Source organism: Oncorhynchus mykiss, chromosome 27 (assembly GCF_013265735.2).
Source record: "Oncorhynchus mykiss isolate Arlee chromosome 27, USDA_OmykA_1.1, whole genome shotgun sequence".
In the NCBI taxonomy this organism is placed as follows: Eukaryota; Metazoa; Chordata; class Actinopteri; order Salmoniformes; family Salmonidae; genus Oncorhynchus; species Oncorhynchus mykiss.
In genome coordinates, this window is record NC_048591.1 from 40,680,635 (window position 1) to 40,695,917 (window position 15,283).

A 15,283-nucleotide genomic window follows, 5' to 3' on the forward strand; every position below is an offset into this window, starting at 1 on the left:
CAAGGACAACAACCACCCGAGCCACTGCTTGTTCACCCCGTTATCATCCAGAAGGCGAGGTCAGTACAGGCGCATCAAAACTGGGACGAGAGACTGAAAAACAGCTTCTATCTCAAGGCCATCAGACTGTTAAACAGCCACCACTAACATTGAGTGGCTGCTGCCAACACACTGACTCAACTCCAGCCACTTTAATAATGGGAATTGATGTAAAATATATCACTAGCCACTTTAAACAATGCTACTTAATATAATGTTTACATACCCTACATTATTCATCTCATATGTATACATATATACTGTACTCTATATCATCTACTGCATCTTTATGTAATACATGTATCACTAGCCACTTTAAACTATGCCACTTTGTTTACATACCCTACATTACTCATCTCATATGGATATACTGTACTCGATACCATCTAATGCATCTTGCCTACGCCGCTCTGTACCATCACTCATTCATATATCTTTATGTACATATTCTTTATCCCTTTACACTTGTGTGTATAAGGTAGTAGTTTTGGAATTGTTAGTTAGATTACTCGTTGGTTATTACTGCATTGTCGGAACTAGAAGCACAAGCATTTCGCTAGACTCACATTAACATCTGCTAACCATGTGTATGTGACAAATACATTTGATTTGATTTGATTTGTTTGGAGAGCTCCTTGGTCTTCATAGTGCCGCTTGCTTGGTGGTGCCCCTTGTTTAGTGGTGTTGCAGACTCTGGGGCCTTTCAGAACAGGTGTATGTATACTGAGATAATGTGACAGATCATGTGACATTTAGATTCCACACAGGTGAACTTTATTTAACAAATTTTGTGACTTCTGAGGTTAATTGGTTGCACCAGATCTTATTTAGGTGCTTCATAGCAAAGGGGGCGAATACATATGCACGCACCACTTTTACATTTTTTTATGTTTTGAATCAAGTTATTTTATTCATTTCACTTCACCAATTTGGACTATTTTGTGTATGTTGTCTCTTTGACCTCCTGTTCTCTAACGACACAGGCTTGGCCTCTGGCCACAGTTTTTATTTTGCATGTATTTCCTTGTCTGTGCTTTAGATAATACTGTATCTAGACTGCTGTCGTTGTACAGCTTTGCATAGTGCATGTCTGCTACTATACAGTATCTTTCAACAGTCTGTCTTTCTCTTTGTTCTTTCAGTTTGTCAGGATCTTGACTGTGCCACATCTTCAGGTTTATGCAATGGACCACAGCAATAGTTAAGGATCCAGGTCCACTATACAGAGGTCAGGTGTAGTGTATTTGTTTCTCACCTGGGCAGGTCTTCTCTCTTCAGGTGGTGGTGGTGTATTTCCCCCTGGCTGTTAGCAGGGTCAGTTACTGTCTGTCTGTTAGCAGGGTCAGTTAATGTCTGTCTGTTAGCAGGGTCAGTTACTGTCTGTCTGTTAGCAGGGTCAGTTACTATGTGGCTGTTAGCAGGGTCAGTTACTCTGTTTGTTAGTGTAACAGTATAAGTTTAAACCATCCCCTCGCCCATACCCGGGCGCGAATTAGGGACCTTCTGCACACATCAACAACTGACGAAGCATCGTTACCCACGAAGCATCGTTACCCATCGCTCCACAAAAGCCGCGGCCCTTGCAGAGCAAGGGGAACTACTACTTCAAGGTCTCAGAGCAAGTGACGTCACTGATTGAAATGCTAACGCTAACTAAGCTAGCCGTTTCACATCCGTTACATTAGCAGGGTCAGTTACTGTCTGCCTGTTAGCAGGGTCAGTTACTGTCTGTCTGTTAGCAGGGTCAGTTACTGTCTGTCTGTTAGCAGGGTCAGTTGCCGTCTGTCTGTTAGCAGGGTCAGTTACTGTCTGTCTGTTAGCAGGGTCAGTTACTGTCTGTCTGTTAGCAGGGTCAGTTACTATCTGTCTGTTAGCATGGTCAGTTACTGTCTGTCTGTTAGCAGGGTCAGTTACTATCTGTCTGTTAGCAGGGTCAGTTACTGTCTGTCAGCAGTGTCAGTTACTGTGTCTGTTAGCAGGGTCAGTTACTGTCTGGCTGTTAGCAGGGTCAGTTACTGTCTGTGTCGGTTAGCAGGGTCAGTTACTGTCTGGCTGTTAGCAGGGTCAGATTACTGTCTGGCTGTTAGCAGGGTCAGATTACTGTCTGGCTGTTAGCAGGGTCAGTTACTGTCTGGCTGTTAGCAGGGTCAGATTACTGTCTGGCTGTTAGCAGGGTCAGATTACTGTGGCTGTTAGCAGGGTCAGTTACTGTCTGGCTGTTAGCAGGGTCAGATTACTGTCTGGCTGTTAGCAGGGTCAGATTACTGTGGCTGTTAGCAGGGTCAGTTACTGTGTTTGTTAGCAGGGTCAGTTACTGTCTGTCTGTTAGCAGGGTCAGTTACTGTCTGTCTGTTAGCAGGGTCAGTTGCCGTCTGTCTGTTAGCAGGGTCAGTTGCCGTCTGTCTGTTAGGAGGGTCAGTTACTGTCTGTCTGTTAGCAGGGTCAGTTACTATCTGGCTGTTAACAGGGTCAGTTACTGTCTGTCTGTTAGCATGGTCAGTTACTGTCTGTCTGTTAGCAGGGTCAGTTACTGTCTGGCTGTTAGCAGGGTCAGATTACTGTCTGGCTGTTAGCAGGGTCAGATTACTGTCTGGCTGTTAGCAGGGTCAGTTACTGTCTGTCAGCAGTGTCAGTTACTGTGTCTGTTAGCAGGGTCAGTTACTGTCTGGCTGTTAGCAGGGTCAGTTACTGTCTGTGTCGGTTAGCAGGGTCAGTTACTGTCTGGCTGTTAGCAGGGTCAGATTACTGTGGCTGTTAGCAGGGTCAGTTACTGTCTGGCTGTTAGCAGGGTCAGATTACTGTCTGGCTGTTAGCAGGGTCAGATTACTGTGGCTGTTAGCAGGGTCAGTTACTGTGTTTGTTAGCAGGGTCAGTTACTGTCTGTCTGTTAGCAGGGTCAGTTACTGTCTGTCTGTTAGCAGGGTCAGTTGCCGTCTGTCTGTTAGCAGGGTCAGTTGCCGTCTGTCTGTTAGGAGGGTCAGTTACTGTCTGTCTGTTAGCAGGGTCAGTTACTATCTGGCTGTTAACAGGGTCAGTTACTGTCTGTCTGTTAGCATGGTCAGTTACTGTCTGTCTGTTAGCAGGGTCAGTTACTGTCTGGCTGTTAGCAGGGTCAGATTACTGTCTGGCTGTTAGCAGGGTCAGATTACTGTCTGGCTGTTAGCAGGGTCAGTTACTGTCTGTCAGCAGTGTCAGTTACTGTGTCTGTTAGCAGGGTCAGTTACTGTCTGGCTGTTAGCAGGGTCAGTTACTGTCTGTGTCGGTTAGCAGGGTCAGTTACTGTCTGGCTGTTAGCAGGGTCAGATTACTGTCTGGCTGTTAGCAGGGTCAGATTACTGTCTGGCTGTTAGCAGGGTCAGTTACTGTCTGGCTGTTAGCAGGGTCAGATTACTGTCTGGCTGTTAGCAGGGTCAGATTACTGTGGCTGTTAGCAGGGTCAGTTACTGTCTGGCTGTTAGCAGGGTCAGATTACTGTCTGGCTGTTAGCAGGGTCAGATTACTGTGGCTGTTAGCAGGGTCAGTTACTGTGTTTGTTAGCAGGGTCAGTTACTGTCTGTCTGTTAGCAGGGTCAGTTACTGTGTCTGTTAGCAGGGTCAGTTGCCGTCTGTCTGTTAGCAGGGTCAGTTGCCGTCTGTCTGTTAGGAGGGTCAGTTACTGTCTGTCTGTTAGCAGGGTCAGTTACTATCTGGCTGTTAACAGGGTCAGTTACTGTCTGTCTGTTAGCATGGTCAGTTACTGTCTGTCTGTTAGCAGGGTCAGTTACTGTCTGTCTGTTAGCAGGGTCAGTTACTCTCTGTCTGTTAGCAGGGTCAGTTACTGTGTCTGTTAGCAGGGTCAGTTACTGTCCTGCTGTTAGCAGGGTCAGTTACTGTCTGGCTGTTAGCAGGGTCAGTTACTGTCTGTCTGTTAGCATGGTCAGTTACTGTCTGGCTGTTAGCAGGGTCAGTTACTGTCTGTCTGTTAGCAGGGTCAGTTACTGTCTGTCTGTTAGCAGGGTCAGTTACTGTGTCTGTTAGCAGGGTCAGTTACTGTCCTGCTGTTAGCAGGGTCAGTTACTGTCTGGCTGTTAGCAGGGTCAGTTACTGTCTGTGTCGGTTAGCAGGGTCAGTTACTGTCTGGCTGTTAGCAGGGTCAGATTACTGTCTGGCTGTTAGCAGGGTCAGATTACTGTCTGGCTGTTAGCAGGGTCAGATTACTGTGGCTGTTAGCAGGGTCAGTTACTGTCTGGCTGTTAGCAGGGTCAGATTACTGTCTGGCTGTTAGCAGGGTCAGATTACTGTCTGGCTGTTAGCAGGGTCAGATTACTGTGGCTGTTAGCAGGGTCAGTTACTGTCTGGCTGTTAGCAGGGTCAGTTACTGTCTGGCTGTTAGCAGGGTCAGTTACTGTCTGTCTGTTAGCAGGGTCAGCTACTGTCTGTGTCTATTAGCAGGGTCAGCTACTGTCTGTGTCTGTTAGCAGGGTCAGCTACTGTAGGGTCAGTTACTGTAGGGTCAGTTACTGTAGGGTCAGTTACAGTTACAGCCCAATTCTGATCTTTTTTTTTCTTCCACTAATTGGTATTTGACCAATCAGGTCAACTCTGAAAAATATCTGACGTGAAACGATCTGATGTGATTGGTCAAAAGACCAATTAGTGGTAAAAATATCAGAATTGGGCTGTGTGTACTGTCTGTGAATGGAGTAACATGAGTTAGTTGCTGACTCTTATGTCCTCAGGACTCTATATGACTGTATTAATTAACTGCATGTTGAAGACAATGGAACCTACAGGTAAGCGTTTTTAGTCTCCCTTGGTTCTCTCTCCCCCAGGGGTCAATGAGGAGTCTGTGTCTGAATGAGGAGGTGTAAAGGTTGGGTCTGGCACGAACCATCCCAGTCTCTGGACTCCACTCCCAGTTCCGTCTCTACCTGCGGCTCCACCAACTGCTGCTCATGGCAGAGGTCAAGGCCGAGTGGAAGAGACGGGGCATGTGGAAAGAGGACAACCTATGGGAAAAGGACCTCACGGGCCGTCAGGGACAACTCACTGGTCAGACTCATCAGGAGGATCTTCAAGTGGACGTGATTGATTGACTGACTGACTGACTGACTGATTGGTTGATTGACTGACTGATTGGTTGACTGACTGACTGACATATTGGTTGACTGAAGGACTGACTGATTGGTTGATTCAAGTGGGCTTGAAATTCATTTTTATGAATGTAGCAAGTTTTAAGTGACGCCCACCTGAGAATACAGCTCTACCATCTTTTGTCTATTTTTGAGAACTGGGCCATCTAAACTCAGCAAAAAAAGAAACGTCCTCTCACTGTCAACTTCATTTATTTTCAGCAAACTTAACATGTGTAAATATTTGTATAACCATAACAAGATTAAAAAACTGAGGCATAAACTGAACAAGTTCCACAGACATGTGACTAACATAAATGGAATAATGTGTCCCTGAACAAAGGTCAAAATCAAAAGTAACAGTCAGATTCTGATGTGGCCACCAGCTGCATTAAGTACTGCAGTGCATGTCCTCCTCATGGACTGCACCAGATTTGCCAGTTCTTGCTGTGAGATGTTACCCAACTCTTCCACCATGGCACCTGCAAGTTCCCGGACATTTCTGGGGGGGAATGGCCCTAGCCCTCACCCTCCGATCCAACAGGTCCCAGACGTACTCAATGGGATTGTGATCTGGGTTCTTTGATGGCCATGGCAGAACACTGACATTCCTGTCTTGCTGGAAATCACACCCAGAACGAGCAGTATGGCTGGTGACATTGTCATGCTGGAGGGTCATGTCAGGATGAGCCTGCAGGAAGGGTACCACATGAGGGAGGAGGATGTCTTCCCTGTAATGCACAGCGTTGAGATTGCCTGCAATGACAACAAGCTCAGTCCGATGATGCTGTGACACACTGCACCAGACCATGACGGACCCTCCACCTCCAAATCGATCCCGCTCCAGAGTACAGGCCTCGGTGTAACGCTCATTCCTCCGACGATAAACGCGAATTCGACCATCACCCCTGGTGAGACAAAACCACGACTTGTCAGTGAAGAGCAGTTTTTTCCAGTCCTGTCCTGTCCAGCGACGGTGGGTTTGTGCCCATAGGCGACGTTGTTGCCGGTGATGTCTGGTGAGGACCTGCCTTTACAACAGGCCTACAAAATCTCAGTCTAGCCTCTCTCAGCCTATCGCGGACCATCTGAGCACTGATGGAGGGATTGTGTGTTCCTGGTGTAACTCGGGCAGTTGTTGTTGCCATCCTGTACCTGTCCACAGGTGTGATGTTCAGATGTACCGATCCTGTGCAGGTGTTGTTACACGTGGTCTGCCACTGCGAGGACGATCAGTTGTCCATCCTGTCTCCCTGTAGCGCTGTCTTATGCGTCTCACAGTACGGACATTGCAATTGATTTATTGCCTTGTGTTTAGTAGTCTAGATGACATCAGTCAGGAACTGCTTGAACTCAGCGACAGTTGTGGGTTTTCAAGCATGAACTGCTCGTTTAAAGTCCTGCCATAACATCAATAATGGGATTAGGTCTGCACTTTGACTAGGCCATTCCAAAACTTCAAATGTGTTGCTTTTTAGCCATTCTCATGTAGACTTGATTGTGTGTTTTGGCTCATTGGATCATTGTCTTGCTGCAGGACACAACTGCGCTTCAGCTCACAGACGATTCGTCTGACATCCTCCTGTAGAATTCTCTGATACAGAGCAGAAGTCATGGTTACTTCTATTAAGGCAAGTCGTCCATGTCCCACTGAGGGGACATTTAACCGCCATCACCACTAGTCTGAAGCCCTTATGCTTATGCTAATAGGTTTTCACTTCCCTTTTAAAACCCCAACCCAAATCCCTATGTACCCAAATCCTATGTTCCCCTTTCCCCAGAGAAGTGATTGTGTCAGAGAAGTGATTGTGTCAGAGAGGGGAAATGGGGTGGTGGTTCTCTGTCACAGAGAGAGAACTGTTGGGGTCTACTGGTCTCCCCCAAAAGAGATCACCGTTGCCATGGTAACTCAAAATCTGAGCAGTGAAACCCTGGTGGTGAGAGGGAGAGAAGGGGGTGTTGAAGAACTTATCAAAGGGGCCTTTAGAGATAACATGACTCAGACATTAGAGAACTCGCTCAGTCTTAAAGCAGGACGTAGAGAGTAGAAGGCCCATAAACCAGGCTCTATTTCCCAATGAGAGACAGACACAGAGAGATGGCCATACACCAGGCTCTATGACCCAATGAGAGACAGACACAGAGAGATAGCCATAAACCAGGCTCTATGACCCAATGAGAGACAGACACAGAGATTACCATAAACCAGGCTCTATAACCCAATGAGAGACAGACACAGAGAGATGGCCATCAACCAGACAGACACAGAGAGATGGCCATCAACCAGACAGACACAGAGAGATGGCCATCAACCAGACAGACACAGAGAGATGGCCATCAACCAGACAGACACAGAGAGATGGCCATCAACCAGACAGACACAGAGAGATGGCCATGAACCAGACAGACACAGAGAGATGGCCATCAACCAGACAGACACAGAGAGATGGCCATCAACCAGACAGACACTGGAGCAGTCTAATACACGGAGAGAAGAGAGGCTTACACCTATGGTTGCTTTTCAAATAGACATTGTGTAATAGTGTTTCTGTTAATCTCGATGATAAAATGCAGTTGTCTGATGATTTACTGTGTCCATGTTGTTGACAGTGTCTTTTCCCATCAAATCAAATATGTGAAAGAACCACCCTTCACTTGTCATGTGACAGTGTTAACCATGTGTTTGGGTTGACAGTGTTAACCATGTGTTTAGGGTGACAGTGTTAACCATGTGTTTAGGGTGACAGTGTTAACCATGTGTTTAGGGTGACAGTGTTAACCATGTGCTTGGGGTGACAGTGTTAACCATGTGTTTGGGTTGACAGTGTTAACCATGTGTTTGGGTTGACAGTGTTAACCATGTGTTTGGGTTGACAGTGTTAACCATGTGTTTGGGGTGACAGTGTTAACCATGTGTTTGGGGTGACAGTGTTAACCATGTGTTTGGGTTGACAGTGTTAACCATGTGTTTAGGGTGACAGTGTTAACCATGTGTTTGGGTTGACAGTGTTAACCATGTGTTTGGGGTGACAGTGTTAACCATGTGTTTGGGTTGACAGTGTTAACCATGTGTTTGGGTTGACAGTGTTAACCATGTGTTTGGGTTGACAGTGTTAACCATGTGTTTGGGTTGACAGTGTTAACCATGTGTTTGGGTTGACAGTGTTAACCATGTGTTTGGGTTGACAGTGTTAACCATGTGTTTGGGGTGACAGTGTTAACCATGTGTTTGGGGTGACAGTGTTAACCATGTGTTTGGGTTGACAGTGTTAACCATGTGTTTGGGGTGACAGTGTTAACCATGTGTTTGGGTTGACAGTGTTAACCATGTGTTTGGGTTGACAGTGTTAACCATGTGTTTGGGGTGACAGTGTTAACCATGTGTTTGGGTTGACAGTGTTAACCATGTGTTTGGGGTGACAGTGTTAACCATGTGTTTGGGGTGACAGTGTTAACCATGTGTTTGGGGTGACAGTGTTAACCATGTGTTTGGGGTGACAGTGTTAACCATGTGTTTGGGGTGACAGTGTTAACCATGTGTTTGGGGTGACAGTGTTAACCATGTGTTTGGGGTGACAGTGTTAACCATGTGTTTGGGTGACAGTGTTAACCATGTGTTTGGGGTGACAGTGTTAACCATGTGTTTGGGTTGACAGTGTTAACCATGTGTTTGGGTTGACAGTGTTAACCATGTGTTTGGGGTGACAGTGTTAACCATGTGTTTGGGGTGACAGTGTTAACCATGTGTTTGGGGTGACAGTGTTAACCATGTGTTTGGGGTGACAGTGTTAACCATGTGTTTGGGGTGACAGTGTTAACCATGTGTTTGGGGCGACAGTGTTAACCATGTGTTTGGGGCGACAGTGTTAACCATGTGCTTGGGTTGACAGTGTTAACCATGTGTTTGGGGTGACAGTGTTAACCATGTGTTTGGGGTGACAGTGTTAACCATGTGTTTGGGTTGACAGTGTTAACCATGTGTTTGGGGTGACAGTGTTAACCATGTGTTTGGGTTGACAGTGTTAACCATGTGTTTGGGTTGACAGTGTTAACCATGTGTTTGGGGTGACAGTGTTAACCATGTGTTTGGGTTGACAGTGTTAACCATGTGTTTGGGGTGACAGTGTTAACCATGTGTTTGGGTTGACAGTGTTAACCATGTGTTTGGGGTGACAGTGTTAACCATGTGTTTGGGGTGACAGTGTTAACCATGTGTTTGGGGTGACAGTGTTAACCATGTGTTTGGGTTGACAGTGTTAACCATGTGTTTGGGGCGACAGTGTTAACCATGTGTTTGGGGCGACAGTGTTAACCATGTGTTTGGGGTGACAGTGTTAACCATGTGTTTGGGTTGACAGTGTTAACCATGTGTTTGGGGTGACAGTGTTAACCATGTGTTTGGGGTGACAGTGTTAACCATGTGTTTGGGGCGACAGTGTTAACCATGTGTTTGGGGTGACAGTGTTAACCATGTGCTTGGGGTGACAGTGTTAACCATGTGTTTGGGGTGACAGTGTTAACCATGTGTTTGGGTTGACAGTGTTAACCATGTGTTTGGGGTGACAGTGTTAACCATGTGTTTGGGTTGACAGTGTTAACCATGTGTTTGGGGCGACAGTGTTAACCATGTGTTTGGGGCGACAGTGTTAACCATGTGTTTGGGTTGACAGTGTTAACCATGTGTTTGGGTTGACAGTGTTAACCATGTGTTTAGGGTGACAGTGTTAACCATGTGTTTGGGGTGACAGTGTTAACCATGTGTTTGGGGCGACAGTGTTAACCATGTGTTTGGGGTGACAGTGTTAACCATGTGCTTGGGGTGACAGTGTTAACCATGTGTTTGGGGTGACAGTGTTAACCATGTGCTTGGGGTGACAGTGTTAACCATGTGTTTGGGTTGACAGTGTTAACCATGTGTTTGGGTTGACAGTGTTAACCATGTGTTTGGGTTGACAGTGTTAACCATGTGTTTGGGGTGACAGTGTTAACCATGTGTTTGGGGCGACAGTGTTAACCATGTGCTTGGGGTGACAGTGTTAACCATGTGTTTAGGGTGACAGTGTTAACCATGTGCTTGGGGTGACAGTGTTAACCATGTGTTTGGGGCGACAGTGTTAACCATGTGCTTGGGGTGACAGTGTTAACCATGTGTTTGGGTTGACAGTGTTAACCATGTGTTTGGGTTGACAGTGTTAACCATGTGTTTGGGGTGACAGTGTTAACCATGTGCTTGGGGTGACAGTGTTAACCATGTGTTTGGGGTGACAGTGTTAACCATGTGCTTGGGGTGACAGTGTTAACCATATGTTTGGGGTGACAGTGTTAACCATTTGTTTGGGGTGACAGTGTTAACCATGTGCTCGGGTTGACCGTAGGTGGAGGGAGGGAGGGAGTGAGGGAAGGAAGGAGGGGCAGCGGGTTGAATCAGCCTGTTTGTCTTTTGTTGTGTAAAGGTCACTAGCGGTTGTTGCTGTCTTCGTGGACTCTCATTGGTTGGCTGATTTGAATTGTAAGGTGCATGGATCCCTGATGACTGGAGCTGGCAGACTTTGAACTGCCACTGGGGGAATTGTGGGAAGGAAACCACGGAGAGAATCGGCCAGAGCCGTTAGTGTATGTTAACTGTAGGGCACCCTCACTACAAGCCTGTCTGATTCACACTGCACTAGAGAAGAACTCACTGCACTACACAATAACTCACTGCACTAGATAATAACAGACTGCACTACACAATAACACACTGCACTAGAAAATAACAGACTGCACTACAAAATAACTCACTGCACTACACAATAACACACTGTACTAGAAAATAACTCACTGCACTACACAAGAACACACTGCACTAGAAAATAACTCACTGCACTACACAAGAACACACTGCACTACACAATAACACACTGCACTACACAATAACTCACTGCACTACACAATAACTCACTGCACTACACAATAACTCACTGCACTACACAATAACTCACTGCACTACACAATAACTCACTGCACTACACAATAACTCACTGCACTAGATAATGAAGAGACTGCACTACACAATAACACACTGCACTACACTATAACACACGGCACTAGAAAATAACTCACTGCACTACACAAGAACACACTGCACTACACAATAACTCACTGCACTACACAATAACTCACTGCACTACACAATAACTCACTGCACTACACAATAACTCACTGCACTACACAATAACTCACTGCATTAGAAAATAACACACTGCACTACACAATAACACACTGCACTAGATAATAACACATGTTTTATTATTTATTTCACATTTTGGTTGATTATCTATTTCACTTGCTTTGGCAATGTAAACATATATACATCCCTTTGAATTAAATTGAGTTCCAGACAATGAAATAACTTTAGAATTAAATTTTTGTGGTCTTTTTCTTGAGCTTCAATTTCTAAGACAGATCAGTAGGATTCCGTGTGTAGTAGGCTATTCAACCCCCCCCCCCCCCCCCTCCCCCTCCATCAGCGACCTAAGGGCAGAAGAGAGAATTTTCAGGAACCCGTTCCAAGAAATCCGTTCCGGGTTTTCACACACTTTCTGGTCTCTAAATGTACTTACGGGTTTGAATGGGGACTTGGTTGGTGGCGGTAGGGTCTTGCTCGGGACAGTTGGGCACTCCCTTCGCTACTAGAGGGGAACAGGATATTATTGATGTGCTTCATGACATGGAAGACAGGAACCTGAAGGAATAATATTGTGTTCAATAGATGTTAATATTTTATTAGAAGTTGATTCTGGTAAAATCGGACTAACGTAAGTACCTATTTATTTGATTTGTTGGACTAGCTGATACATTTGATGGAAAAATCAATATGCTGCATGTGTTCTTGGCACAACGTCAAGTGACCATGTTGTCGTTGACAATGTTAAAGTTGCAAGATTGTTTTCATGAGATGAGCTCGCGCAAGAAGGCGACAGCAGAAGGAACCAATGAACTTGCTGACCAATGCGCCTGCCCTTGTTTTTTGAGTTAGGCTACTGTGGTTACCACATAAAACAATGTCAGTCTTATGTTTTGAATAGGCTGTCGATACAATGTTTTGTCACAATTTGTCTTATATGCCCAGCGAGTTTTTAAAATAGTTTTGTGGTTCATTAGAAAGACACTACAATAGGATATGTATGAAGACTTTATTGCGTGTCTTACATTTAAAGTTTTTGATTAGGCTGTGATTTTCTTTTTACTATTACACATTTTAGGCTACGTTCTTTCTTTGTTGTGCAAACAGCCTAATTAAGTGAGCATTGAAGGCATATGAATAATGTGACATCAAAATCATGAATTAATCTGCAATATTGATACTAACCGAAGTTGTGAGAGTACTTTATGTATTTTACATAAAATAAAAAAAAATTGCGCTTAATATTCCTTTGCACCAGAATTGGTTGATGGGAATAATAAAGGTCTTTACCATAGCCACGGGAAGTCGGTCTGCTGCAGCTCACTCTGATAAATCGGAAAAAATATATATATTTTAAAATTTCTCACAAAATGAATGATCTAATTCCGTCCCGCCGGTAGCCGTCACATAAAGATTGATACACGGAACTCCCCCTCCGGGCCCTTGGGGATTTTCGGAGAGAGAGTGCACTTTATAAATGAAGTCCCACAGACAAAGCCCCTAAAGTTCACTCCTCACCCGTCCCCCCAACCACATTTTGCGGGGTAACCGCAATCATCACTTTGTCAACTTTGTCAAGCCTACAAGTAGGTAGAGTGATACAGACTTTCTCCCGCCTCTGTAGAGTCAGTTACTTATTTGTTTCTGAGTAAAACAAACAAAAAAAAAAACATAAAGTTGGAGCCGTTATAGTTGAAGTTAATCATAAATTACGCTATAGTCCCCGGACGCACTCTGTTTACACTGACTCTTCAGTGAGTCGGTTGGTCAAAGTGTCACGCGAAGAGTCAAAAAGATCAGGAGCAATAAAACAGCCCATTAAAGTAACAGGATCAAGCGCTCAGTAGCCCCAGTCTCCCCACGCATATCCCTCATCTATCAGGCACGGCAGCTCCACTACAGGGATCAGATGGCCAAGCCCTGGGTGCCAGTCTGGGTATGCTTCAGTCATGCATGGTTCCAGCTCTGACACAGTGATGATAATGACCTAAATAATGTTGACAGCACCTGTGTTTGTTATAGGATATCTTTGTGTTGGGTGTGTTGTTTTACTAGGACATTGAGGTAGACTCCGGTGCAGATTATATCTAGGCCTGAATGTGTACAGAACATCAAACACACTCAAATGTTATTGTCTGTCTCCTGGACACTTGTGGTGACAGGATGATGGACAGTGCATCTGTGTAACTCCATTCAACCCGTCCTCTCTCTCACTCAAGGGAAAACAATCCCACTTGCACAGGAAATGAATTCCCCTCGTGAATAAGTAAACAGTCTTCTCGTTGTCACAGGGATCTGTTGTGTATCTGTGTATATGTGCATGTGTTTGTGGGAGGCTAAAGGGATTTCAGTGTAATGTGAGTGGAGTACTCTGGGTAGCTCAGTTTGCTGGGTGTAGGGTTGGAGTGGAGTACTCTGGGGTGGTTCAGTTTGCTGGGTGTAGGGTTCGAGTGGAGTACTCTGGGTGGTTCAGTTTGCTGGGTGTAGGGTTGGAGTGGAGTACTCTGGGGTGGTTCAGTTTGCTGGGTGTAGGGTTGGAGTGGAGTACTCTGGTGTGGTTCAGTATGCTGGGTGTAGGGTTGGAGTGGAGTACTCTGGTGTGGTTCAGTATGGTGAGTGTAGAGTTGGAGTGGAGTACTCTGGTGTGGTTCAGTTGCCTGGGTGTAGGGTTGGAGTGGAGTGGAGTACTCTGGGTAGTTCAGTTTGCTAGGTGTATGGTTGGAGTGGAGTACTCTGGGTAGTTCAGTTTGCTGTGTGTAGGGTTGGAGTGGAGTACTCTGGGTGGTTCAGTATGCTGGGTGTAGGGTTGGAGTGGAGTACTCTGGTGTGGTTCAGTATGGTGGGTGTAGGGTTGGAGTGGAGTGGAGTACTCTGGGTAGTTCAGTTTGCTGGGTGTAGGGTTGGAGTGGAGTGGAGTACTCTGGGTAGTTCAGTTTGCTGGGCGTAGTGTAGGATTGGAGTACTCTGGGGTGGTTCAGTTTTCTGGGTGTAGGGTTTGATTGGAGTACTCTGGGTGGTTCAGTTTGCTGGGTGTAGGGTTGGAGTAGAGAACTCTGGGTGGTTCAGTTTGCTGGGTGTAGGGTTGGAGAGGAGAACTCTGGGGTGGTTCAGTTTTCTGGGTGTAGGGTTGGAGTGGAGTACTCTGGGGTGGTTCAGTTTGCTGGGTGTAGGGTTGGAGTGGAGTACTCTGGGTGGTTCAGTTTGCTGGGTGTAGGGTTGGAGTGCAAACAATGTCTTTGTTAGTTATAGTGAGTGCTAATGAATAATTTAACTATTTCTCTCAGAGGACTGGAGGAGTAGATTAATGGAGAGATGGATCAGTGTGGGAAAGGAGGAGTAGAGGACTGGAGGGGGAAGATATTGTGTTGAAGTGAACCCATTTCTTTGTGGGTCCACTGCTGTAGTGTGTCAGTCGAGACGGACAATAATGTGAACTGTAGGGAGACTGTGTGTGTGTGGTTGTGTGTGAACAGTAGGAAGACTGTGTGTGTGTGTGGTTGTGTGTGAACAGTAGGGGGACTGTGTGTGGTTGTGTTTGTGAGAGATGGACATTTTAAAAATTAACAAACACAGTGTGAGAGGAGAGGAGTATGAGGACAGTCAGTCTGTGTGTGTGTGTGTGTGTGTGTGTGTGTTCTCTGTGTCTCTGCCCACTCCCTCCCTAAACACTGCCCAGTGTCCACTCTCTCTTTCTAAACACTGCCCAGTGTCCACTCTCTCTTCCTAAACACTGCCCAGTATCCACTCTCTCTTCCTAAACACTGCCCAGTATCCACTCTCTCTTCCTAAACACTGCCCAGTGTCCACTCTCTCTTTCTTAACACTGCCCAGTGTCCACTCTCTCTTCCTAAACATTGCCCAGTGTCCACTCTCTCTTCCTAAACACTGCCCAGTGTCCACTCTCTGTTCCTAAACACTGCCCAGTGTCCACTCTCTCTTCCTAAACACTGCCCAGTGTCCACTCTCT

The 15,283-nt window shown here is 45.8% G+C and overlaps 1 protein-coding gene across 3 annotated transcripts in view; it reads left to right on the plus strand.

The window, feature by feature from the left end:
- The first annotated feature begins 11,768 nt into the window (after window positions 1-11,768).
- The window catches only part of LOC110507225 (1-phosphatidylinositol 4,5-bisphosphate phosphodiesterase eta-1-like), a 147,662-nt gene continuing 144,147 nt past the window's right edge, over window positions 11,769-15,283 (plus strand). For all 3 annotated transcript variants that reach the window (XM_036964769.1, XM_036964771.1, XM_036964772.1), the window contains exon 1: window positions 11,769-11,947. The gene's annotated coding sequence lies outside the window, so the exon portion shown is untranslated. The remainder of the gene's footprint in view (window positions 11,948-15,283) is intronic.